Source organism: Hemitrygon akajei, chromosome 21 (genome assembly GCF_048418815.1).
Source record: "Hemitrygon akajei chromosome 21, sHemAka1.3, whole genome shotgun sequence".
NCBI classification, from domain to species: Eukaryota; Metazoa; Chordata; class Chondrichthyes; order Myliobatiformes; family Dasyatidae; genus Hemitrygon; species Hemitrygon akajei.
Window position 1 is genome coordinate 35,185,313 of NC_133144.1, and position 26,005 is coordinate 35,211,317.

Consider the following 26,005-nt stretch of genomic DNA (forward strand, 5'->3'; position numbering starts at 1 on the left):
TGGTAATTAAAGATAAGTCCACAGTCCTGGCACAAAACCTGTGGTCTATAGAGGAGCTGTATTCCCTGTCCTCCCATGTACTTTTGAGACTGGGATTATTTCAATGCTGGGAAAATACCATCCATGCTGCCTTCACAAAGATAAGATAGCACTGGAGATGACGTAGAAGAGATTTGCCAGGATATTTTCTGACATAGAGTGTTTTAGCTAGGAGGAGACACTGGAGAGGCTGGGTCTTTTCTCCCTGCTGCAGAGTAATTAGATTTCAATCATCTACACACTTTGTGTCTCCTCTCATAGCTAATCAAATAAAATTATGAGGAGTACAGACAAGAGACTGCAGAAAGCAGTCTTATCAGCGAACATACATTTAGAGTAGTTAGGAAGAGATTTGGAGAGGATCTAAGGGAGAACTTTTCTCACCCAAAGAGCGCCGAGTGTCTAGAATGCACTGCTGGAGGGAGTAATGAGAGAAGAGACAATTACAGCAGTTAAGAGTTGTCTAGACATCACTCGAATCACCCAGACTTACAAAGCTAAGTGCTGGGAATTAGGATTCATATAGAAGGGTGCCCATGGACCAGTGTGAATATGGTGGGCTGAATGGCCTTTTTCCATGCTGTATGATTGTATGACTCTACAAGTCCTTCACCTTCACTGCAGGAAGCAAACCAGAGTCAGTATCTTCCTATAGGCCAACACCCCCAGCAGTAAACAGCAGTCCGCCACATCACTTGCATGTCTGATACCCCACTCCCGATGTAGGCCTTCCATTCTGAGCTCTGTCATGGAAAGAGGGTACAAGCCACGCTGAAGAAAAAGGTCAAGGATGTGTCCGAAGCTCCCTTGAAGAAATGTAGTATCTCGACTGATTCCTGGGAACCTCTGCCAAGACCACTCATACTAGAGAAAGAACATTCAGGAGAATATTCAGAACCTTGCAGCCTGATTAATGATTAAGTGTTGACTGTTCTACTTATCCAGTGAGTTCTCCTCTGTAGAGCCCTTGATCAATTAGACAGTTAGCCAAACTCCAATCAAAAATGACATGAGAGTTGGGTTATAGCCTCTTAGCTCCTTAGTTTTATTGTAGACTCAATGGCATGACATAGTAAATAAGGAGTGAAACTGAAGAATAGAGTGCAGTTATTATGGTGTTCTATTCAAACAAGTACATGTGCATAGATAAGTAAAAACTCAGTTAAGCTTCCTGAAGATAAATATTATGAGATTATGACAAGTAACTGCTGGAGGTAAATCGCCTGTGTAAACTATGAGGATCTAGGTTAGTTTCTAATAAACTCAAAAATAACATTCCATTTTAGCAAAATCTTATTGATAACTTTAGATTAACTTTTGAACAATATAACATCAACTTACAAGCAATGCTTCTGCTGTGGAAACAACAAGATAGCTTTAGATAGAAACTTGTTTAGCTCCTAACATAAGCCTCTGGCTTTCTACCAGCCAACGTGCTTTCCTGCTTACTATTTCCTGACTGCACAGGAAGTGAACTAATGCAGATTGGAAACTGCTCATTTCAAAAATTAAAGGTCAATGTGCTCAGACATATAGTAAAAACACAAACTAATTTCCCGATGGCCAGAAAATCCTCCTTAAACTGCCTGCAGTTTACATACCGCCAAAGGCCAATGTTAAGCAGGCTCCTGAGGTACTGAGTGCGCGATCACCAAACAAGAACAGCCTAACCCAATGACTTTCAAATCAGTGTCAGGAACTTCATTCAGGCTTGTTTGAAGAAATTTCTGCCCAATTATCATCAATATATCACCTGCAGCACCAGGGGTCCTAACACACTTGATCATTGTAATACTACGATTAGGAATGCCTACTGTTCCAAGTCTGGACCGCATTTTGATAAATCCGATCATTTGGCTGTCCTCTTCCTACCCGCAAACAGGCACGGCTAAAGAGCAAGGCTCTGGAGATAAGGATAATAAAGAAATGCTCGCAAGAGGCAGAGGAGTAGCTAAGGGATTGTTTTGAGTCAGTGGACTTGACCGTGTTGAAGGACTCATCAGAGGTGCTCGCAAGAGGCAGAGGAGTAGCTAAGGGATTGTTTTGAGTCAGTGGACTTGACCGTGTTGAAGGACTCATCAGAGGATCTGAGCAAATACACCACAATTGTTATGCTCTTTATGAAAATGGTCATAGACAATTGTGTCCCCACAAAACCATTCCCCAATCAGAAGCTCTGTATAAATCAAGAGATCGGCAATCTGCTGAGGGTCAGATCAGTGGCATTCAGGTTTGATGGCCAAGCAAAATACCAGAGGTTCGGGTATGATCTTCAGAGAATCACCTCGTGCGAAGCAGCAATTCCACACCAACCCGTAATCACTGAATGACGCTAGGGTATTGTGACAGGGCTTGAATACTATCAGCTCCTACAAAGAGAAACCAGCCGACAAAGTTGGCAACAAGGCTTCGTGCTCAGATGAGCTGAATGCATCTTATGCTCCCTTCAGCCATAAAAGCACGATGGCACCTTCACGAATTCCCACAACCCGAGGACCTGTGATTTCAGTCTCTGAGGCCGAAGTGAGAGAACTTCTCCAGAGAGTGAACCTACGGAGAGCATCCAGCCCAGACCGTGTACCTGGCTGAGTATTAAAGACCTGTGCTGATCAACTGGCTGGAGTGTTCACCAATATCTTTAACCTCTTGCTTCAGCAGTCTGAGGTACTCAACTGCTTCAAGCAGGCTTCAATTATTACTGATGTCTCAGAAGAACATTGTAACCTGGCCCAATGATTATTACCCAATGGCACTTTCATCCACAGTGAGGAAGGGCATTGAGAGATTGGTGATAAAACACATCAACCTCTGCATGAGAAGCAATTTGGATTTGCTCCGATTCCCCTACCATCACAACAGGTCAACAGAAGATGCTATTTCATTGGCTCTTCACTCAATCCTCGAACATCTGGACAGCAAAGGTGTCTTCATCTTGCTCTTCATCAACTACAGCTCGGAATTCTATGCTATCATCCCCTCAAAACTAATCAATAAACTTCAATATCTTATGCAATAGGTTTCTTGATTTCCTCATTTGCAGACCCCAGTCAGTTTGGATTAGCAACAACATCTCTACCACCATTTCCAACAGCAGAGGTGCAGCACAAGGCTGCGTGATTGGCCCCTGCTGCAAATTCTTTATACTTTCGACTGTGAGACTAAGGATGGCTTCAATGCCATATTTAGGTTTGCTGATGATGCCACTGTCCTCAGCCAAATCAAAGGTAGTGGTGAATCAGCATAGAGGAATATAGGAAGGAGAATGAAAATCTGGCTGAGAGGAGCCAAAGCAACAACCTCTCACTCAATGTCAGCAAGACCAACGAGCTGATTATTGACAACAGGAGGAGAAAAAGGTAGGTCCATTAGCCAATCCTCAGTGGAATCAGGTGGAGAGGATCAGCAACTTTAAATTTCTCCATGGTATCATTTCAGAAGACATTTTCTGAGTCCAGCACTTCAGTGCCATTACAAAGAAAGCACAGTAGTGCTTCTAGTTTCTTAGAAGTTAGTGGAGATTTGGCATGTCATCTAAAATTTTGACAAACTCCTATAGATGTCTGGTGGATTTAGTCAGCTCCATCTTGGGTACTAGCCTACAAAATAACCAGGACATCTTCAAGGTGCGGTGTCTCAGAAAGGCAGCATCCATTATTAAGGATACCTTTTTCTCACTGTTACCATCAGGTAGGAGGTACAGAAGCCTGAAGGCACACATTCAGCAATTCACGAACAGCTTCTTCCCCTCTGCCATCCGGTTCCTAAATGGACATTGAACCCATGAACAGTACCTCACTTTTTTATTATAGATTATTTCTGTTTTTGCACGATTTTTAATCTATTCATTAAGTGTATACTGTAATTGATTTACTTACTTTTTATTATTTTTTTTCTTCTTCTATATTATGTATTGCATTGAACTATTGTTGCTAAGTTAACAAATTTCATGACACATGCCAGTGATAATAAACCTGATTCTGATTCTGAGAGCATACTGACTGGTCATGTCACAGCCCGTCATGGAAACACCAATGCCCTTAAAATGAAAAGTCTCCAAAAGATAGGTGATATTGCCCGGTCCACAGGTAAAGCCTCCCCACCAGTGAGCACATCTGTTAAAGGAAAGCAGCTTCCTTCATCAAGGACCCCTACCACCCAGCTCATGCTGTCTTCTCACTGCTGTCATCAGGATGAAGGTACAGGAGCCTGACGACCCACACCACCAGGTTTAGGAACAGTTATTTCCCCTTATCCATCAGGCTCTTGAACCAGTGGGGATAACCTCACTCAGCTCCGCTTGCCCCCATCATTGAACTATTCCCACAACTTATAGACTTACTTTCAAGAACTCTTCAACTCATGTTCTTAGTATTTTTTTGCTTTATTATTATTATTATTACATATTTTATTCTCAGATCAAGCTGGTAAAACCTGAGTTACAGGCATAGCCAAGCACACTTATTTCTCAACTACTAGGAACTTGCAAATTATTCTAGTAGTGCTTAGTACGGGTGGTCCCCGAGTTACGAACGTCCGACTTACGGACCACTCGGACTTAAGAACCGAGGAAGGAGAACGCCGTCCGTCATTTTAAGTCATTGCCGTTGACACTGTGTTGAGTGTTTAACTTTGTATTTGGCTTAAATTTTTCTTACTAAGATTCACCCTGACCCTGACCCTGCACCCCCCACCCCCGTTCCGGTCGGCTGGTGGCGCAGTGACATCAGCGCCGGGCTGGAAAACGGAGGTTTTAGTGCCGGGTTGATGTTGCTCCAGTGACTCCCGTACCATCCGTGCCGGGTTGATATCGAGCTCGCAACTCAACCTCGTAACAAAAAACACTGCCACCTCCAGTTCAAATTCTCACGCGGAATATTGTGGATGATCAAATACGCAAACCCAGCACAGTCCCCACTTGTCCCATTCAGCCTGTCTCAGAGCAGTGGTCGTTAGGATCCAGCGGATCTCGAGAGCCGGGGGAGGTCGGGACCCGACGCTCGCGGTGTTTCTGTTCCATTGACGGGAAGCGATTGCGATTGAAAATAACGTGGAAATAATAAAGCGTTTGGAAAGAGGTGAAACGCCATCGGTCATTTGAAAAGCGTTAGGCTACAGTCGGTCAACGATCGGAACAATTTTAAAGGATAATGGATAAAGTGAGAATAATGGAGCATTTGAAAGGCCCTGCCCCGATGAAAGCTACGATTATTACTAAGCAACGCAGTGGTTTAATTATTGGGATACATACGTTTCTTAAGTGTTTTATATGCATAGTAAGGTAAAATATATACTATATACTAAGACAAACGTTTGACCAACTGACGCTAAATAATACTGGATGTACTTGTTCCGACGTACATACAAATCTGACTTAAATACGGACTTAGGAACAGAACTCGTACGTAACCCGGGGACTGCCTGTATTGTGGCTTTCTGAATATTTACATTATCATTGCTGAGAAGGCCAAATTGCATAGTGAGTTTGGGATGATACTAGTTCTAGATATTACTATTGGGACAATGTATACCCAGTTCATCTTCTACAGTCTTTCAATTTCTTCTTTTAATTCAGCATATTCCTGGGGGCTTTCACCTATTGACTTCAGCATGTTACATGTGTTTGGAAAGGTTATATCAATTAAGTAAGTTGCTGTTGCTTGCTTATCTTGTAATATTATATCTGGACAATTATCATGGATTGCCCTATTTGTAATAATGGAATTGTTACAATATAATTTGTAGGACTCTGGCTCTAAAACTGGATAAGGCTTTTATTTACTGTAAGGTATGGTGTTTTTTATGAGTTTGTATTTTAAAGCAAGATTTTGGTGAATGATGCTTGCCACTTGATTGTGTCTGTGTAAGTAATCAGATTGAGTTAAACTGCTATGAGATCCTGCAATGTGTTGGATTGTTTCTGGTTTCTCTTGTTTTTTTTCTGCATTTATCATCTTGAATTTATGGTCTTTTATTATGTATTGTTGATATTTTTGTGTTAATCACCTGTTCTTGTATTGTCACAAGGAACATTTCTGTTTCTTGGAAGAAGTCTCCAACTCTGAGCCAAGCATTCGATGCTTCCTTGTTGACATCAAGTCTGCTTATATCATGGGGTTTCTCTTCCATGAAGAGTCAAGCTCTTCCATTGGTTAACTTTTTCTTCTATAATGATAATCTCTTCATTTTTCTGGGTTATACTTTTACTTAAGCTTAGTGGTATGTACTAAATCTCAGAATTGATTGTGTGGAGTGCTGAGTCTTGTTTTTGTTGATGAAAATATATCCTTAGAAGTTTTATCTGACTGTTGTGTAAATTTTTTATGTCTGTTATTCCTAATAGTAAGAAATTTATTATTATTATTATTATTGTATCTTTTTTCTCTTTTGATATTATCAGAGTCTGGTGTCATTTGCACATTGTTTGTCCATCCTGTTGGATGTAGTCTTTCATTGATTCTATTGTGTTTCTCATATTTACTAAGAACTGCCCACAAAAATGAATCTCTGGGTTGTATATGGTGACATCTATGTACTTAGTAATAAATTTACTTTGAACTTTGACACAGAAATCCTGTGTTTCTGTCCAAAGGAATACATTTCCAATAACCCAAGTCCAACGTGAAATTCAAAGAGTGAAGGAGGTGTGCAGCCCAGTAATGGAGCCAGTTGAAACACAGCCTCACAGTGCCAGAGACCAGTGTTTAATCTTAACCTTAAGTACTGTTGGTGTGGATTTTGCATATACTATCTATGACTACATGAGGTTTCCCTGGGGCTTCTAGTTGCTGCTCATGTTCTAAAGACATGTGAGTTGCTGGATGAATTGGCCATTGATGAACCGAGTGCTGATGAAGGAAGTCAGCCTAAAATCCTCTGTAGTTGCTGACTAACTTGGTGCGTTCCTCCGCTATTTTGCATGTAACAGTGAGAATAGGAATGGAATGAGGTGGAATGGACAGTGACACGACAGTGAGAGTAGGAATGGAATGAGGTGGAGGATAAATGTGTGGCTGAGGGATTGGAGCAGTGGGCAGGGATTCAAGTTTCTGGATCATTGGGACCTCTTTTGGGGTAGGTGTGACCTGTACAAAAAGGATGGGTTACTAGGGGGACCAATATCCTGGCAGGGAGATTTGCTAAGGCTTCTGGGGAGACTTTAAACTAGAATGGTTGGTGGGGTTGGGAATCAATTTGAAGAGACTAGGGGAGAGGAGGTTAGTTCACAAATAGAGAAAGTTAGTAGACAGTGTGTGAGGGAGGTTAGGCAGGTGATAGAGAAGGGGAGCGTTCAGACTGAAGATGTAGGGGAGAAGGAAGAAAAAGATAATAAAGTTGTTTGCACTGTTAGGGATAAACAGAGAGAAAGAGGTGGAGAGTTTCTTAAATGTATCTATTTTAATGCTAGGAGCATTGTAAGAAAGGTGGATGAGCTTAGGCCATGGATTGATACCTGGAAATATGATGTTGTAGCTATTAGTGAAACATGGTTGCAGGAAGGGTGTGATTGGCAACTAAATATTCCCGGATTTCATTGCTTCAGGTGTGATAGAATCGGAGCGGCAAGAGGGGGAGGTGTTGCATTGCTTGTCTGAGAAAATATTACAGCGGTGCTTTGGCAGGATAGATTAAAGGGCTCATCTAGGGAGACTATTTGAATGGAATTGAGGAACGGGGAAGGTGTAGTAACACTTATAGGGGTGTACTATAGACCACCTAATGGGGAGCAAGAATTGGAGGAGCAAATTTGTAAGGAGATGGAAGATATTTGTAGAAACCACACGGTTGTGATTGTGGGAGATTTTAATTTTCCACACGTAGACTGGGAAGCCCATTCTGTAAAAGGGCTGGATGGTTTGGAGTTTGTAAAATGTGTGCAGGATAGTTTTTTGCAGCAATACATAAAGGTACCAAATAGAGAAGGGGCAGCATGGGATCTCCTGTTAGGGAATGAGATAGGTCAGGTGACAGAGGTATATGTTGGGGAGCACTTCAGGTTCAGTGATCACAATACCATTAGTTACAATAAAATTATGGAGAAGGATCGGACTGGACCCAGGGTTGAGATTTTTGATTGGAGAAAGGCTAACTTTGAGGAGATGTGAAAGGATTTAGAAGGAGTGGATTGGGACAATTTGTTTTATGGGAAGGATGTAATAGAGAAATGGAGGTCATTTAAAGGTGAAATTTTGAGAGTGCAGCATCTTTATGTTCCTGTTAGGTTGAAAGGAAAGGTTAAAAGTTTGAGAGAACCATGGTTTTCAAGAGATATTGGAAACTTGATTCGGAAAAAGAGAGAGATCTACAATAAATATAGGCAGCATGGAGTAAATGAGGTGCTCAAGGAATATAAAAGGTGTAAAAAGAATCTTAAGAAAGAAATTAGAAAACCTAAAAGAAGATATGAGGTTGCTTTGGCAAGTAAGGTGAAAATAAATCCAAAGCGTTTCTACAGTTATATTAATAGCAAAAGGATAGTGAGGGATAAAATTGGTCCCTTAGAGAATCAGAGTGGAGCCAAAAGAGATGGGGGAGATTTTAAACAATTTCTTTTCATTGGTATTCACTAAGGAGAAGGATATTGAATTGTGTAAGGTAAGGGAAACAAGTAGGGTAGTTATGAAAACTATGATGATTAAATAAGAGGAATTACTGGCGCTTTTAAAGAATATAAAAGTGGATAAGTCTCCGGGTCCTGACAGGATATTCCCTAGGACCTTGAGGGAAGTTAGTGTAGAAGTAGCAGGGGCTCTGACAGAAATATTTCAAATGTCATTAGAAACGGGGATGGTGCCGGAGGATTGGCGTATTGCTCATGTGGTTCCATTGTTTAAAAAGGGTTCTAAGATTAAACCTAGAAATTATCGTCCTGTAAGTTTGACGTCAGTGGTGGGTAAATTAATGGAAAGTATTCTTAGAGATGATATATGTAACTATCTGGATAGACAGGGTCTGATTAGGAGCAGTCAACATGGATTGGTGCGTGGAAGGTAATGTTTGACAAATCTTATTGAATATTTTGAAGAGGTTACTAGGAAAGTTGATGAGAGTAAAGCAGTGGATGTTGTCTATATGGACTTCAGTAAGGCCTTTGACAAGGTTCCACACAGAAGGTTAGTTAGGAAGGTTCAATTGTAAGGTATTAATATTAAAGTAGTAAAATGGATTCAACAGTGGCTGGATGGGAGATGCCAGAGAGTATTGGTGGATAACTGTTTGTCGGGTTGGAGGCCGGTGACTAGTGGTGTGCCTCAGGGATCTGTGCTGGGTCCAATGTTGTTTGTCATATACATTAATGATCTGGATGATGGGGTGGTAAATTGGATTAGTAAGTATGCAGATGATACTAAGATAGGTGGTGTTGTGGATAGTGAAGTAGGTTTTCAAAGCTTGCAGAGCGATTTAGGCCAGTTAGAAGAGTAGGCTGAAAGATGGCAGATGGAGTTTAATGCTTATAAGTGTGAGGTGCTACATTTTGGTAGGAATAATCAAAATAGGACATACATGGTAAATGGTAGGGCATTGAGGAATACAGTAGAACAGAGTGATCTAGGAATAATGGTGCATAGTTCCCTGAAGGTGGAATCTCATGTGGATAGGGTGGTGAAGAAAGCTTTTGGTTTGCTGGCCTTTATAAATCAGAGCACTGAGTATAGTAGTTGGGATGTAATATGAAAATTGTACAAGGGATTGGTGAGGCCAAATTTGGAATATTGTGTACAGTTCTGGTCACCGAATTATAAGCAAGATGTCAAAAAATTAGAGAGAGTACAGAGGAGATTTACTAGAATGTTACCTGGGTTTCAACACCTAGGTTACAGAGAAAGGTTGAACAAGTTAGGTCTTTATTCTTTGGAGTATAGAAGGTTGAGGGGGGACTTGATAGAGGTATTTAAAAATATGAGGGGGGTAGATAGAGTTGATGTGGATAGACTTTTTCCATTGAGAGTAGGGGAGATTCAAACAAGAGGAGATGAGTTGAAAGTTAAGGGGCAAAAGTTTAGGGGTAACTCGAGGGGGAACTTCTTTACTCAGAGAGTGGTAGCTGTGTGGAACAAGCTTCCAGTAGAAGTGGTAGAGGCAGGTTCAATTTTGTTATTTTAAAAAAAAATTGGATAGGTATATGGACTGGAAAGGAATGGAGGGTTATGTGCTGAGTGCAGGTAGGTGGAACTAGGTGAGAGTAAGCGTTCAGCACGGACTAGAAGGGCCGAGATAGCCTGTTTCCGTGCTGTAATTATTATATGGTTATATGGTTATAAGGTTTCCAGCATCTGCTGTGTTTAGATAAGAGATAGAATCCAAGGGCAATTGACAAGAACATAGGGAGAATAAAAATGGAATTAATGTAGGATTAATGGTGATGGTTGGCACAGACTTGGTGGGCTGAAGGCCCTGTTTCCTTCATATACCTCTTTTTGACTCTGACTGCAAATCAATGCTTTATTGTCTTTAAGGGCCATATGAATATATTGATGTTGTTGCTGAGAGTAAAGACTTAATGCAATAATGTAATAGATCAAGAGGCACTGAGAAAAGCAAGACAGGAAGCTCAAAGATAAATCAAAGGAAAAGGAAGTGCACAAAAGAAGTTGAACCATGGTTACTTTGTTTAATTAGAGTGTGAGCATACTTAAAGCTCCTGAGCTCCATGAAATTAGTTGGATCAGCAGCCTCGTTCAGTTTGCCGGTCATTCATTCTATAATCAATCCAGTGACAATCAGTCTCCTCAAAAATCTCTTCAGTTAACCAGCAGTTTATTCAACCAGTAACTGAGCAGGCCATTACATGACTTAATAACTTCCCCTTTGTGCTCAGAGCTCCATTAACAGCTCATTTATTCACTCTATACATCAGTCTATGATTAATGCATCGCCATGGCAGCAGTTAATGATAAGGACAATCCAAATGTAATTAACAAAGAACTAAATTATTTATCAAACTGCCCATTAAGCTATTGTTACTTATGGAATATTTATGAATGGATCAAAATATTAAACAATCTTTAAGAAATTATTTTGTTCATGAGACATATTGATGTTAAATGTTAATTGCTTGGCGCTAATAGAAAGATGCCAAATTTAGTCTAGGCTGTTCTTTGGCTCAGTGATAAGGCTTCATAAATCACTGGAACCTGAATGAAAAGGTCAATGGAATAATTGGAACTGTTCCCTAGGCCTTGCATGCAAAACTTGGCTGGGTTTGAGGCAGAATATGGTAATGGAGCAGGTATAAATAATGCAAAACACCAAAAATATGAATATTGGCCTCAATTCCCTGAGCTTTTGAACCTGTAGAGATGCCTTCAAAGTTCAAAGTCAAAATAAATTTATTATCAAAGTACATATATGTCACTATGTACAACCCTGTGATTTGTTTTCCTGTGGGCATACTCAGTAAATCCAAGAACCGTAACAGAATCAACGAAAATCCGCCCCAAAAGGGTGGCCAAGCAACCAGTATGCAAAAGACAGCAAACTGTGTAAATAGAAAAATAAATAAATAACAATAATTGATAACCAAGCAATAAAAGTCAAGAACATGAGATGAAGAGTCCTTGAAAGTGAGTCCTTAGGTTATGGAACAGTTCAGTGATGGGGCAAGTGAAGTTGAATGAAGTTACCCTCACTGGTTCAAGAGCCTGACAGTTGATGAATATTAACTGTTCATGAAACTGGTGGTGTGATTCCTGAGGCTCCTGTACCTTTTTGCTGATGGCAGCAAAGAGAAGAGAACATAACCTGGGATGGAAGGTGTCCCTGATGATGGATACTGCTTTCCAGTGACAGCGCCTCAGGTACATGAGCTCAGTGGAGGGGAGGGCTTTACCCATTATGGACTGGGCCATACCCACTACTTTTTGGGGGATTTTCTGTTCAAGGGCATTGGTGTTTCCATAACAGGCTGTAATGCAACCAGGACAGGTGCTCTAAAATGATAACTCCATGGAATTTAAAGTCGCTTACCCTCTCCACCTCTAATCCCCCAATGAGGACTGGCTCATGATCCTCCAGTTTCCTCCTGCTGGTCAATAATCAGCTCCTTGGTCTTGCTGACATTGAGTCAGAGGTGGTTGTTGCGGCACCACTCAGCCAGATCTTCAATCTCCAAAATCAGCAAAATATGCTGATTTGTCACCACCTTTGATTCAACAGTGGTGACATCAGCAAACTTAAATATAACAATAAAGCTGTGCTTAGCCACGCAGTATTAAGTGTAAAGCGAGCAGAGCAGGGGTCTAGGCACATAGCCTTGTGATGCAGCTGTATTGACGGAGATTGTGGAAGAGATGGTGCTGCCAATCCAAACTGACTGGATCTGCAGATAAGGAAATCAAGGACCCAACTGCACAAGGACGTATTGAGGCCCAGGTCTTGAAGCTTATTGTTTAATTTTGAGGGGATTGTAGTATTGAATGCTGAGCTGTAGTTAATAAAGAGCATCCTGATGCATGTATCTTTGCTGCCCAGATGTTCCAGGGTAGACAGGACACTGGTAAGACCACACTTGGAGTATAGTTGCAATTCTGGTCATCCGGCTGTAAGAATGATGTCAATAAGTTGGAAATGATACATAAATGGTTCATAAGGATGCAACTGGGACTGTTGGATGAGTTATAAGGAAAGGTCAAAGGTCAAAGATCACATGTTATGTGAACAATAATTTTTAGCCCAGGACACTGGCGAAACCATCAAGGTGCTTGGGAAAATTTATGTGACAGTGGGCAGATGGGGTGTTGGTTTAACATCTTTTCTAAGAATTGTAAACATAAACTTCTTAAGTAGAAATGGAGATACCTTATAATATCAAATATAGATGCCATATTAAGACTACTGTTGCCATCAGGCCCAGGCCTGTACATCACTGGAGACATTACCTCATCATAAGTCAAAGGAATCCTGTCAAGTAACCAGGCACAAAAAAGGGGGTTATTATCAATACCTGGAGAGAAGTACAGGCCTTGTTCCAAAATGATGCTCATGGTTTCTCATGGTGAGTGAATAACTACAAGAAAGCACATGCTGGATTGGGTGTTGTGCAATGATCTGGAGGTGATAAGAGAGCCTAAGGTTAAGGAACCCTTAGGGACCAGTGATCACAAGCTAATCGAGTTCACTTTGAAATTTGAGAAGGAGAAACTAAATTCCACTTTGTCAGTGTTTCAGTGGAATTAAGGGAATTACAATGGCATGAGAGGGAAACTGGCCAAAGTTGACGAAAAGGGACACTAGCAGGAAGAACAGCAGAGCAGCAATGGCTGGAGTTTCTGTGAAAAATGAGGGAAGTGCAAGACTGATATATTCCAAATAATAAAATATTTTCAAATGGGAGCAGGACACTACCATGAAGTGAAGTCAGAGCCAAAATAAAAGCAAAAGAGAGGGCATACAAGGAAGCCAAAGCTAGTGGGAAGATAGTGGACTGGGTAGCTTTTAAAAACTTGCAGAAGGAAACTAAGAAGATCATTAGGAAGGAAAAGATGAATTATGAAAGGAAGCTGGTGACCAATATCAAAGAAGATACTAAAAGTTTTTTAAGTATATAAAGGGTAAAAGACAGTCAAGGGTAGATATAGGACCAATAGAAAATGACACGAGAGATATTGTAATGAGAGACATAGAGATGGCAGAGGAACTGAATGCATATTTTGCATCAGTCTTCACAATGGAAGACATCCTGCAGTAGGCTGGACATTCAAGAGTGTCAGAGAAGTGAAGTATGTGTAGTGAAAATTATAGCTGCAAAGGTGCTCAGGAAGCCTAATGGTCTGAGAGTGGATAAATCTCCTGGATCTGAAGGAATGCACCCTCGGGTTCTGAAGGAAGTAGCTGGAAAGACTGTGGAGGCACTAACAATGCTTTTTCAAGAATTGATAAATACTGGCGTTGTACCGGATGACTGGAAAATTGCAAAAGTTACTCTGCTATTTACAAAGGGTGGAAGGCAGCAGAAAGGAAACTAAAGAGCTGTTAGCTTGACATCAATGGTTGGGAAGTTGTTGGAATCGATTTTTAGGGATGAGATTACGGAGTACCTGGAGGTACATGACAAGTAGTCCAAAGCCAGAATGGTTTCCTGAAAGGAAAATCCTGCCTGACTAACCTGCTGCGATTTTTTGAGGAAATTACAAGTAAAGGAGACAAAGGAGATGCAGTAGATGTGGTGTATTTAGATTTTCAGAAGGCCTTTGACAAGGTCCCATACATGAGGCTGCTTAGCAAGATAAGAGCACATGGAATTACAGGGGAGTTACTAGCATGGGTGGAGCATTGGCTGATTGGCAGAAAATAGAGAGTGAGAATAAAGGGATTTTGTTCTGGTTATCTGCTGGTTACCAGTGGAGTTTCATAGGGTCAGTGTTGGGATCGCTGCTTTTTATGATGTATGTCAATGATTAGGACTACGGAATTAATGGATTTGTGGCTAAATTTGCCGATGATACAAAGATAGATGGAGGAGCTGGTAGTGTTGAGAAAACAGAGAACCTGCGGAGAGACTTAGATAGTTTAGGGGAATGGGCAAAGAAATGGCAAATGAAATACAATGTTGGAAAGTGTATAATCATGCACTTTGGTGGAAGAAATAAACGGGCAGACTATTACTTAGATGGGGAGAGAATTCAAAATGCAAAGATGCAAAGAGACTTGGGAGTTCTTGTGCAGCGTACCCTAAAGGTTAATCTCTAGGTTGAGTCAGTGCTGATGAAGGCAAATGCAATGCTGGCATTCATTTCTAGCAGTATAGAATATAAGAGCAGGGATATGATGTTAAGGCACACATGAGACCTCACTTGCAGTATTGTGTGCAGTTTTGGGCTCCTTACTTCAGAAAGGATATACTGACATTGGAGAGGGTTCAGGGAAGATTCACGAGAATGATTCCAGGAATGAAAAAGTTACAGTATGAGGGACGTCTGGCAGCTCTTGGGCTGTATTCCCTGGAGTTCAGGAGATTGAGGAGGGATCTCATAGAAACATTCTGTATTTTAAAAGGCCTGAACAGATTAGATATGGCCAAGTTATTTCCTGTGGTAGGGGAGTCTAGGACAAGAGGGCATGACTTCAGGATTGAAGGACATCCATTTAGAACAGAGATGCGGAGAAATTACTTTAGTCAGGGGTGGTAAATCTGTGGAATTTGTTGCCACAAGCAGCTGTGGAGGCCAAGTCATTGGGTTCATTTAAGGCAAAGATAGATAGGTTTTTGATTAGCCAGGGCATCAAAGGGTATGGGGACAAGGCAGGGGAGTGGGGATGAATGGACGAATTGGATCAGGCCATGATTGAATGGCAGGGCAGGCTCGATGGGTCAAATGGCCTACATCTACTCCTATATCTTATGGTCTTATAACACATTAATAATTTGGAACATAGTTATAACAATTAAGATTACTGATTCTACCAGGAAAACTCCAGCTCTGCAGTTGAGAATCAAGTTCAGAGCAGCATTGACCATCCTTGTGCTTTTTCCTGGGAGAGTTGCTGATGGGGCATGGATTTAGTGCATTCTCAGCGGGTTGCTCAGCCAAATGAAGTCCGTCCTTGCCAACACTCCCCTGTGGCTGTAAGAGTGCTGGTTTTATTCTGATGTTATCTTATTCAGGACTACTTCTTAAGGTCTGAGCTGTCTGGATGGAGACCACCAGCACAGAAAATGTATCCCTAATATGGGCATGACAGCAGAACGGAGATGGCTGAAGTTTTTGGGAATAGTTCACAATGCACAGGATAGATATGTCCCACAGAGGAAGAAGTTCTCAAATGGCAGGGATAGGTAACTGTGCCTGACAAAGGAATGCATAAAAGCCAACTAAAGGGCATATAAGGTAGTAAAAATGTGTGGAAAGTTGGATCATTGGGAAGCTTTTAAAATCCAACAAAAGGCAACTAAAAAGCTATAAGAAGGGAAAAGACAAAATATGAGGGCAGACCAGCCAATAATATAAAGCAGGGATACCAAAAGTTTTCTCAGTTATATGAAGAGTAAAAGGGAGGTGAGAGTTGATATTGGACAACTGGAAAATGATGCTGGTGAGGCAGTATTGGGGGACAAAGAATTGGCAGATGAACTTAATTCATACTTTGCATCTGTCTTCATTCTAGCAGTGTGCCAGAGGCCCATGAGTGTCAGGGAGCAGGAGTGAGTGCCAGTACTATTACAAAGGCAAAAATGCTAGGCAAATTCAGTGGTCTTAAGTTGGGTAAGTCACCTGGACCAGATGGACTACATCCCAAAGACCTGAGAGAGGTTGCTAAAGAGATACATTGGTCATGACCTTTCAAAATTCTCTTGATACAGGCATGGTCCAGAGGAATGGAAAATTGTAGATATTAGAGTGGGGAAGAAGGCAAAGGAAAGGAAATTATAGGCCGGTTAGTCTAACCTCAGTAGTTGGGAAAGTGTTGGACTCTATTGTGAAGGATGAGATTTCAAGGTATTTGGAGACTAATGATAAAATAAGTCAAAGTCAGCATGGTTTTTGTGAAGAGAAATTTTGCCTGACAAATTTATTAGAGTTCTTCGAGAAGAAGTAACAAGCAGGGTGGACAAAGGAGGGGCAGTGGATATCATTTACTTGGATTTTCAGAAGGCGTTTGATAAGGTGCCGCACATGAGGCTGCTTAACAAGTTAAAATACTTTGGGGTTACAGGAAAGACATGGCATGGATAGTGGAATGGCTGACAGGCAGAAGTCAGCGAGTGGGAATAAATGGGGCCTTTTCTGGATGGCTACCAATGACAAGTGGTGTTCCTCGGGGGTCAGTATTGGGACCGCTACTTTTCGCAGTGTTTGTCAATGGTTTAGATAATGAAATTGATGGCTTTGTGGCAACGTTTGTGGATGATACGAAGATAGGTGGAGGGGTAGGTAGTGCTGAGGAAGCAATGCAATTGCAGCAGGACTTAGACAAATTGGAAGAGTGGTATGGCAAGAAGGCAGGTATATGGGGTTGAGTGGGATCTAGGATCAGCCATGATGGAATGGCAGAGCAGACTTGATGGGCTAAATGCCCTAATTCTGCTCCTCTGTTTTAGGGTCTTATGGTCTAATACATGTTCTTCCTTAAAAACAATCACACAAAGGAGGCGCTTATGTGAAGACCTACTTTGGACTTGGCTATAACAATTCTGTTTTTTTTTGCTCTCACAGCTACTTAAAACAGTTTTGGAGAGTTTGGAGAGTTCATTAGTATTTATGGAGAGGAATAAGCAGTCAATGTTTCGGGACAAGCCTTTTCATTAGGACTCAACTGCAGAATCTCTTGTGCTTATGGGGGTGTTAATTAATTGTGATTTGTTAACAGAAGAGGCTTGTGGATTATTAGAATTTCTGAAGCCATCAAATTAACTGTCATTTACTCAATGATTAATAGCAACTAATTCTCAATGACTGATTACAATAGCTCCTGGAGAGTCTCAGATATGAATAGTAATATTGGTAAATTACTAAATTGGTAAATTGTTTTTTTTATTGTCATATATATCAAGGCTCAGTGAAAAAATTAGTTCTGTATCCCATCCATGCACATCATTTCATCACATCGGTACATTGAGATATTGATCTTCCCCTTGCACTAACACAATGTAAAATAAATTGTTGCCATTTCAGAGACATTGCTGTGCAGGTAGACAGTATGGTGCAAGGCCATATTAATATGACAAGCTAATATTAAGTTTGAGATACTATATCTGTAAACATTGCATGTAAAGGATTATGTTGTTTTACATAATAGATTTAATTTCAAAAGACTTATCCATAAGGTCAGAGTAAATTGAAAGAGTTTTTATTTTTACAATGATCCAGAGTCTGAAAAGATAACAGACATTGCCTCCTATAATGCAGCACACTCACAGTTTTCCACCAAAGTATCAGCCAATATTGAGCACTTGGTTTTCCTGCAGAAAGGATTAAATGGACATCCTTCTCACTCTGAGGTAAGATTGTCCCAAGCTGAGTATTTGGACATGACATAACAACTGTGTACAGTTCTTGCAAGAAATCAGTAGTATAGCTGACTTGTAACTCACCTGAATATCCTACTGTCCACATTATGCATGTACAATCCTCCAAGGACAAGATTCTTCTTGCCAAGGTGCCAAAGCAGAAGAGAGAGGACCTGTACTTTTCAACTACACAAAGTGCCAGTGAGATAATGCAATTTTTCTTGTTTATTTGGAAGGCAACCATTGTGGAGATTAAAGAGTTGCCCTGATAAAGAGAGAGCATCAGACATCCCACCCTGCAAAAACTCATTTCAGGAAGATAGCACCCCCTGCCCCCACAACCCCATATCCGGCCCCCAGTTGACCTCCAAGGGTGTATGTAATACTTTGTTTAGTGATTTTGTCTAATCTGTAAACCAAGTTGGGCATATGCAGAAAATGTGACATTAAAATATGTACTTATGTTATATTATCATGGAGTCATTTTTTATTCTATTACAACTTTAAGCAAGTCTACAGGGAGTTTGGCCTCATCACGTAGGACAACAATAGAGTAGCTCCTTAGCAGCTAGCCAGCTAGTTTAAATAACGTTAGCTATGCTAATGAACAAATGACACATGTTAGACTCACCTCAACATGTCTTTTACAGTCACTTAACCCACCACGGGCAATAGAAAAGTCACTGTTGCAAACAGTGCAACAAGCAACACTGTCATTATTTTTGACCCCTATTAGGCAGGGGTACGCTTTAGCCCGCCCACAGAGAAAACTGATAGGTCTACTTAGCATGAAGAGAGACCAACCAGGATGCTCCCTCTCGCTCTCACTCTTCCTCTTCCTCTCCTTCTCCCTCTCCCTCTCAAAAAAATCAATTTCCAGGATATTGTATATAAGTTGTGGGCGTCAGGGAGCTACTATCAATATGCAGGAGACTCCCGGAACTTCCGGCAGAGGTGGAATGTCTGGCTAGCATTGATCCAAATTTGGCTTTATAATAGACTCATAGAGTCAGACAGCAAGGAAAAAGGCCATTTGGCCCTTATGTACATGATAACTCATGAGCATGCATCTGTATTAATCCTATTTTGTCTACTTAGGCATTTATGCCAGGCCATTGAAGTGTTCATCTAGTCACTTGATAGGGTGGATAGAAGGAAACTTTTCCACTTGGTGGAAGCATCTATGACCAGAGAGCATAAGTTTAAAGAGAGCCGTATGAAGTTAAGAAGGAATCTGAAGAAATAAATGTTGATGCAGAAGATAGTTGCTATCTGGAATTTTCTCTCTGAGCAAGTGGATATGTCTGAGGCTCTCACAACACTTATAAAGCATCTGGACTCAAATCAAAAGTCCAAGTTTAATGTTCAAACTTATTGTCAATGTGTGTATACCATATACAACCTCGATATTCATCTTATTGCAAGCACCCACAAAAATAAAGAAGCACAATAGAATCCAGGAGAAACCATACACAGCACAGACTGACAAAAAATCCAATGTGCAAAAGAGGATATATCATGCAAATAGTAAAATAAAGTAAATGAATAATACTTAGAACATGGGCTGTAGACCCATAAAGTTAGTCTACAGCCTCATGAGGCAGTACACTGCTGAGACAGGTGAAGCCAGACCACTGGACGAGCTCAGGTGAGGCATCGTGGCCGGCACAGAGAAGAACACTGGTCCGTCTTCCGCTGTACTTTAACCTAGCTTAGTGCTTTAATCAGAGCAGAGTAAAGGGTCTGAGCACAGGGGCTATGTTTTCCAATCCCAGGTCTCGATGCAACACCCGCCCCCAGCAATGACCGTATCTGCATTCTCAAGAAGCAAGTTTGCTGTATCTTTCAGGAGATCATAAATTTGCTCATTTGTTTAGGCTGCTCAAAAGTACATTTGTTAAAGGGAAATTACAGGCTCTGGACTGCCGTGATTATAGTTCAGAAAAAGTATACCTAGAAGAGTATCTAGTAGTTTTGTGAGCTGCCTGCAAAATGTCACCATAGGTCACCAGTGCCATCTTGGTAGATTCACCAGTTGGGAAATGGAATAGATAGTTTCTTGCTGGTCTCCTTAGATATGATGTGTCAAAGTATATGTTTCTGTTCTGCATGTCTCTGTGACTCCATGGCAAATGTTTGAATAGCCTCCTCTTCATTGTAAATATGAAAGAATTCTGTCAAATCGGATCCAAAATTGTTTGGTGAATGGAATCAGAGGGTGATGTTGAAGGGCTGCTTTTGTGATTAGAAATTGAGACTAGTGGTATACCTCAATGATCATTGCTGGGATTTTGTCTGCTTGTGAATGTAAAAAATATGATTAGAAAGTTTGGAGATACCACAAAAATTAGTAGATCTATTCATTGTGAGGAATGTGGTAAGACAGGCAGAGCACTGCCAGATGGAATTTCATCCCAAAGAATCTGACAGAATGCATTCTGGAAGGACAGGCAAAGATAGGATATACACATCAAAAGGCCAGACCCCTCGAAAATGCCAAAAAACAGAGGAACTTACCTAATGATCCCTGAAGGCAGAAGCACAGGTAGATCTTGTGGTTAAGAAGACGTACAGTACACTTGCCTTTGGTAGCTAGGTCATGGAGCAGAGAAAATATGGTATATGAATATAATTTTTAAATAAGCCACATGAAAATATAGAAAGGAATCATTCCATTCAACCCAACTCATCCACACTGACCAGTGGGTACCCTTCCACAGTAATACTATCATCCAGCTTGTGGTGTACAGGTTTCTGTGCCTGAAGGTATCAAGTGATTGTCCAGTTATTTCTTAAATGCAGTCAGTGACTCAACTTCTGTGATGGATATTCACTTTCCAAAGCCCAAGAGGCTTATTGCTGACCTCAGTTTTCTTGCACAGTGGCATAGCCTCTCCAAAGGGCCAGTGACAAAGTTAAATTCCTAACAAATTTTCTCTCCTCAGCTTTCCATTGTAAACAAGAACCAGTCTTCAGTTCTTAATGCAAATTGCAAGCAGTAATCAATAGACAATAGACAATAGGTGCAGAAGTAGACCATTCGGCCCTTCGAGCCTGCACCACCATTCTGATCATCTACTATCAATACCCGGTTCCTGCCTTGTCCCCATATCCCTTGATTCCCCTATCCATAAGATACCTATCTAGCTCCTTCTTGAAAGCATCCAGAGAATTGGCCTCCACTGCCTTCCGAGGCAGTGCATTCCAGACCCCCACAACTCTCTGGGAGAAGAAGTTTTTTCCTTAACTCTGTTCTAAATGACATACCCCTTATTCTCAAACCATGCCCTCTGGTACTGGACTCTCCCAGCATCTGGAACATATTTCCTGCCTCTATCTTGTGTTACATACCCGTGAGTATCTTGTACTTGTCACGTGACAGTGGTGTTGAAGCTATACTGGACTTAAGGTAGTGGTCTTGTGATGGTGGAGTGACGTCATTTTCCCGCCAGTAGAGGTCATGTGACAGGTTTTTTTTACAGGGTATAAAAGGAGGACCCCTCCCAGTGAGGAGGGGCAGTTCGTGGCTGGATTTGCCATTTTGACTCCATGCCACTGCGTGGTCCAATATTATGATGCAGTTTGGTTGAAAGGTGGAGTTTTATTTAATGCCTAAAGTTTAAAAGGTCATTGCTGGCAGTTTCTTTATAATACTGCCAGTTAAAAATCAGTGGAGAGTGAAGATCGGAGTTCGGGAGCTAAAAGATCGAGAAAAGTCGATTTTGACAGTGAAACAGTTTCGACCTTGTTTGATCTTCATTCGGAAGGAATTCATTGGCTGTCCCCGTGTTAATCCCTGCGAAATATAGCAGAAAGGATTGGGTACAGTTTTGTAAAGGAAAGGTCAGTGCCTTTAAGCCGTTTCATTTTCATCTTCGTAAATTCTCTGGGAAAAGTATAGTTCGACTGGGAACCGCAACAACACGACGTGAAAGAGAATTTAAATCGTCTAAAAAGTCTCTCCTTTAATGGACTGTAAGCATTTTGAACTTTAACAGTACTACTTTGAAGAACTGTTTTTGCAAAATCGCTTTAAGAACTGTTTAAGCTTTATTGCTTTAAGAACTGTTTAAGCTGCCACACGGCAGCTGATTTCCGGTTACGTTAGTGGTTTGTTTACTTTTGGGGGTTTGTTTTTCAGTGTTTAATAAATGTTTTATTTGTTATAAAAACCCCTGCCTCACATATATATTTATTGTTGCTGAATCCGTAACATAAATATGGGGGCTGTATCCAGGATGAAACATTTTTGTGTTTAAATGCTTGTTAAATTTTGAAACGGTGTTTTGGAAAAGGGGAATACTCGATTATTTTGTTTGATGAGCTTGTGAGTGGTATTCGGCAACAATGAATATTGATGAGCTTCTGGCTTCGCCAGATGCGGAGTTGTTAGCGAAGGCGAAAAAAACTGAGGTGTCTGAGATAGCTAGTAGATTGGAACTTAAAGGTATTTCGAGGTCTACATCAAAGGCTCTAATACAGAGAAATCACGTCACACTATGTGGATTCGGGTGATTTTGATGAATCGATTTTAGAGTCGTTTCCGATAAGTAATCTAGAGATGCAGTTGCAAATTGAACAAATGAAGTTGGAACAAAGTAAAGCAGAATTGGAGTGTTGTAGGTTAGAAGCTGATAATAAAAAAAAGGGAATTTGAATATGCAAAGGCAGAATTAAGGTCTGAGAATCAGTCTTCTGGTTCTAGAAAACCATTTGTTGCTAGTCAAGAAATTAAATTGGTCCCTCCATTTAGTGAAGCAGAAGTGGAAAGATATTTCCAACATTTTGAAACAATTGCTCAGATTTCAGAGTGGCCGAAAGATAAATGGTCAGTGTTGTTACAAAGTGTAATTAAAGACAAAGCACAACAAGTTTATACAGCTTTAACTGCTGCACAAGCACTTGATTATGATATTGTGAAGCAGCAGAATTTAAAAGCATACGAATTGGTCCCAGAAGCATATAGAGAAAGATTCAGAAGTTTAAAGAAGTCTGTGGAAAAAACTTAAGTGGAATTTGCCTATGATAAAGCTGTGTGTTTTGAGAGATGGGTTTCTTCTAAAAATGTAAATGGGGACTACAATACATTGAAAGAGCTGATTTTAATGGAGGAATTTAAAAGAAGCATCCCTGTTGAAGTAAGGACCTACTTAAATGAGAGGGATACTGATACATTGCAGGACTCTGCTAGATTAGCTGATGAGTATGTTTTAATCCATAAGAATAAATTTCCTCAGGGCAGAATTTTTAAGAGGAAAATTAACACAGAGACTCAAGGTAAATCAGAAATTAAATCAGAAGTTAATGAGAAAGGTAAGAAGGAAGGAAAACATGTGAAGGAAAGACAGTTTGGTCCTATTTGTAACTATTGTAAGAAACCTGGCCATGTAATAGCTAACTGTTTCCGATTGAAAAAGAAGGAGAAGGAGGCAGTCCCAGATGCTTGTGTGCAACATACTGAAGCACCTGTAAAATTACAGGGTTTGATAAACATGAATGAGGTTTTGTTAGAGTCTGACCAATTTAAAAAGGGATATAATCATTTTATAACTGAAGGGGTTGTGTCCTTGAAAGAAGGATCTACTCCGGTGCCAATAAAAATCCTTAGGGATACTGGAGCTTCTCAATCACTGATGTTAGACAGTGTATTGAAGTTTAATGAAGAGTCTGATACTGGTGAGATAAATTATATACGAGGTTTTGGGAGTGCTTTTATGCCTGTACATTTGCATAAAGTAAATTTAAAGTCAGGGTTAGTTACAGGATTTGTTAAAGTAGGATTACAGCCTAGCTTACCTGTGAAGGATATTTCTTTATTGTTAGGTAATGACTTGGCAGATGGACAAGTTTTTCCTGAAGTGCATTTGACAATGGAGTCAGAGGAACCAGAGATGAATTCTAACACAGATTCTTCCTGTGTTGTGACTAGAGCTATGGCTAAAAAGATTGATGCGCAGAATGAGGTTGTTACTCATGAATGTTCAACTCAGGATTCGAGTTTTGAGGATGTGTCAGAGACTTTCTTACCTTCATTGTTTAAACAAGATTCTTGGAGTAAGTCTGACTATGAAGATTTATCTCTGTCTCAGAAGGAGATGATAGTAGAGCAGAATAGAGACCCTGAGATTATAAAATTAAGAGAACAAGCTCTACCAGATAGTGAAACTGAGAAGGTGCCAGTAGGATATTACTTGGAAAAAGGAGTGTTGATGAGGAAGTGGAGATCACCTACAATTCCTGCAAGTGATGCATGGAATATTGTTTACCAGGTAGTTGTCCCTAAAGTTTATCGAAATGAGATTTTGACTTTAGCTCATAGTGTGCCGTTAGATGGACATCAAGGGGTGAGGAAAACTGTGGACAAGATTTTAAAACATTTTTACTGGCGTGGTCTAAGAAGAGATGTGGCGATGTTTTGTAAAACGTGCCATACTTGTCAAATTGTGGGTAAAAGCAAATCAAGTTACACCAGTGGCTCCATTACAACCTATTCCAGCATTTGGTGAACCGTTTTCTAAAGTTATTATAGATTGTGTCGGTCCATTACCAAAGACAAAAACTGGTTATCAGTACTTGTTGACTATCATGTGTACTTCATCGAGGTTTCCAGAGGCAGTACCACTTAGGAATATAACAGCTAAAACTGTGACAAAGGCTCTTATAAAATTATTTACTTATTTTGGATTACCTAAGGAAATACAAACTGAACAAGCCAGTAATTTTATGTCTGCATTGTTTCAACAGATAGCTTATAAATTGGGAGCTAAGCAAATCACTTCATCTGCATACCATCCAGAATCGCAAGGAGCCTTGGAGAAGTTTCATTCTACCCTCAAGAATATGATTAGGACATATTGTGTGGAAAATGAAAGTGATAGGGATGAGGGTATAAACTTACTTTTATTTGCAGTAAGGGAATCGGTACAAGAATCTTTAGGTTTCAGTCCATTTGAACTAGTATTTGGGCATAGAGTTAGAGGACCTTTAGCTTTATTAAAAGAACAGTGGATTAGTAAGGAAGTACACACTAATTTGTTGGACTATGTTTTGAAATTTAAGGACAGGTTACATAAAGCTTGTAGCTTAGCCAAGGATATTTATGTTACGGATTCAGCAACAATAAATATATATGTGAGGCAGGGGTTTTTATAACAAATAAAACATTTATTAAACACTGAAAAACAAACCCCCAAAAGTAAACAAACCACTAACGTAACCAGAAATCAGCTGCTGTGCGGCAGCTTAAACAGTTCTTAAAGCAATAAAGCTTAAACAGTTCTTAAAGCGATTTTGCAAAAACAGTTCTTCAAAGTAGTACTGCTAAAGTTCAAAATGCTTACAGTCCATTAAAGGAGAGACTTTTTAGATGATTTAAATTCTCTTTCACGTCGTGTTGTTGCAGTTCCCAGTCGAACTATACTTTTCCCAGAGAATTTACGGAGATGAAAATGAAACGACTTAAAGGCACTGACCTTTCCTTTACAAAACTGTACCCAATCCTTTCTGCTATATTTCACAGGGATTAACACGGGGACAGCCAATGAATTCCTTCCGAATGAGGATCAAACAAGGTCGAAACTATTTCACCGTCGAAATCAACTTTTCTCGATCTTTTAGCTCCCGAACTCCGATCTTCACTCTCCACTGATTTTTAACTGGCAGTATTATAAAGAAACTGCCAGCAATGACCTTTTAAACTTTAGGCATTAAATAAAACTCCACCTTTCAACCAAACTGCATCATAATATTGGACCACGCAGTGGCATGGAGTCAAAATGGCAAATCCAGCCACGAACTGCCCCTCCTCACAGGGAGGGGTCCTCCTTTTATACCCTGTAAAAAAACACCTGTCACATGACCTCTACTGGTGGGGAAAATGACGTCACTCCACCATCACAAGACCACTACCTTAAGTCCAGTATAGCTTCAACACCACTGTCACGTGACAAGTACAAGATACCCACGGGTACGTAACACTTGTCCAATCCCTTAATAATCTTATATGTTGCAATCAGATCCCCT